The sequence below is a fragment of the Belonocnema kinseyi genome, chromosome 2 (assembly GCF_010883055.1).
Source record: "Belonocnema kinseyi isolate 2016_QV_RU_SX_M_011 chromosome 2, B_treatae_v1, whole genome shotgun sequence".
In the NCBI taxonomy this organism is placed as follows: Eukaryota; Metazoa; Arthropoda; class Insecta; order Hymenoptera; family Cynipidae; genus Belonocnema; species Belonocnema kinseyi.
In genome coordinates, this window is record NC_046658.1 from 46,072,500 (window position 1) to 46,075,319 (window position 2,820).

Here is a 2,820-nt window from a genome sequence, read left to right on the forward strand (position 1 = left end):
CAAAACAACAGAACGCGCAGGGCTCCCGACAATGGGTCGGCCAACAATGCCGACCAATCTAGAGCTGGGGGAGCCAATGAAAATGGATTTAATGCGATGGATTGGCGGGATTTTGCGACCTTTGGGTGGACGGAGCGACTGAATCACGACTTGCTAGAGTGCTACGATGCGAGTGTGGCCTCTGAACGGGTTTACATGGCACGGCTGCATGTTCTGTGGTGCGAGAAACACCCGAAGCTATCGCAATTTTCGCAGCAACGTCTGCCAAACCATGCTGAACTACTCCGAAAAAGGGGCTTTGTAAGCGGAACGCCTACTCTATCACAGCTGGAACAAGCCGGCAACAGAGAAAGAAATGCGACACTAAGACCAATCGCGGGCAGGCATTCAATAGAGGAAGAGCGATGCTTTATGAACCGGAGAAACATCAACACCAAGGTTTCTCTCAAGACTAAAGATCTGTCTGAAATGGGTGACGAGCTTCGTGCTCATTTTTCCGGAGAATCCGACCTCTGGGCTATCAATTATTGTGCGTATAATGCAGCGAGAGCTTTGGCCGATGTGAACCGTAAAACAAAACCAACGGTTGATCATAAGACCAAAAGACGAATGATCAGAGAAAATCAACAGTTTCTCTCTGAGCCATCTCGACTCTTACAAGACCCTCCAGTTACTGTCGAACACCCACCCAAACCAGAGGAGGTCAAAGTATTTTGGAGAGAAGTCTACGAAGTGCAGCATAGACTGGACAAAGACTAAGAAAACACCATAAACCGACTACTCTTTTGCCTCACATTATTGCCACCAGCTCTAGCACTTCGTAATTCCGGCGGGGACTTTTGCGGGAAACCTGCAGATCGAAAGTACAAGGTCACTCATGTGGAGGATCTTAAGTTCAATGCTAAAAACAAAGAACAACTACATCTAACTCTAGGGATTGTCGAACGATATACTATGAAAATTGGAATGGAATTTGGGTTAGACAAATGCGCCAAGGCTTATTTGAAGCGAGACAAATTGAATGGCATCCCTGAAGATCCTGAGCTCGTTGATAAAAGCGCTATATGACACCTTTGCGCTGGAGAGACTTATACATACCTGGGCGTACCACAGAGCCGCATTCAGGATGTGACATCTATAAAGGATACTCTCCGAAGCCGATACAAACATCTCATCCGGCAGATTTTGTCTTCTGAACTGTCGGCGATGAACAAAGTATCTGCAACGAACATGCTTGTCTTCCCGGTGGTACTCTATTCATTTGGAGTAGTTCCATGGACAAAGAACGAGCTTAGATCCCTTGATATCGGGACAAGAAAGGTTATGCAAATGAACAAAAGCATGAATCTTAAGTCTTAAGTCTACCTAATATACAAAAAAGGTATTCTGAAAAAAATGCTATCATAAAATATTTGTATAATTTTGCTATTTATCATTAAGCCACATTTTAATATTTTTATCCATTATAAATTTTATGCTGAATTTGTATAATTTTTAGTTTTTGTAATTTTTATTGTTAGAGTACTGCATATTTGGTGTTTCTATTCGTTTCTGGATAATCGAAAACGCTGTGATGGGTTTGAACCGCCTAATCTAAGTTTAACACGTTTGATCACTAACAACTAAACCGTACATCGCACAGTGATCTGGAATAGGAATTTACTGTTCATAATCGCCCACAGGTCGTAATTCTTAACCGATTGTAAAGTCTTTTTTTTTAAAATGCTCAGCAATTAATTTTCAAGAGAATTGTTGTTTGCTTTTTTAAAATTTTTTTCACAGAGCAACAATATATAAACAAATAGTGACATAATTGACCATTTTAGCTTTGTGATTTTTTATCTCAAGAAAAAATACAGATAGAAACTCACTATCAGCCGGAATTATTGCACATGAATTCATAGAACATAATTAATTTTAATAATATTTAACTTAATTATTATAAATAATTTCTATAAACAAATTCTTTATAAATGAGTTTTTCTCGTAGCTGAATTGATTTTTTCGATCAAAAGTGATTCACACTTGTCTTTAAAGCCATTTATATACTTCAAGCTTTATAAAACATAAACAATATAGATTGTTTATAACAATTTTGTTAAACAAGTCTCTTAATCGGCCGTTTCCTTGTAGAAAAAAAACATTTTTTTCTTGAATGATTAGTAGACTGACATTTATTGCGGTGACTAACCAACGAAATTAAATAAAGAATAATTTATTTTATTTTTAGAAACAATTTTTTAAATAAAAATATGATTTATTTTTTTTTACATGCAAAAAGGACGGTTTTCCACTTAAATTATCCGACAATAAACTAACAGTGATTCCAAAATTGGATATGTTGGATATGGGACATTAAATAATAATTTGCGTAATTGTTAATAACACTTTCTGTAGCAAATTGTCTATAGCAATAACGCTGTACTTGCGACCAACTGCAGATTGTCACCCATTGTTTTAAAATTGTTATTAACAATTACTCAAATTATTGTTAATGTCACATATCAAATTTTGGAATCACTGTTAGTTTATTGTCGGATAATTTCAGTGGAAAACCGTCCTTTTTGCATGTAAAAAAAATAATTCATAGTTTTGTGAAAAAAATTGTTTATAAAAATCATATAAATTATTCTTCATTTAATTTCGTTGGTTAGTTATCGCAAATAATATCACTCTAATAACACAGGCACAAAAAAAAGTCAAAGTCCACGGAGGCGACCTTGGGGGTTCTATGGTTTTTGGGTCGCTGATCCTGATGTATGTCATCAAAGTCATTTGAAGGTCAAACCAACAAAATAACCTCAAAAAAATTTGTAAAAA

At 36.3% G+C, this 2,820-nt stretch overlaps 1 protein-coding gene across 1 annotated transcript in view; it reads left to right on the forward strand.

The window, feature by feature from the left end:
* The window catches only part of LOC117167342 (fumarylacetoacetate hydrolase domain-containing protein 2A), a 53,658-nt gene that overhangs the window by 5,465 nt on the left and 45,373 nt on the right, over positions 1-2,820 (forward strand). The window lies entirely within an intron of this gene.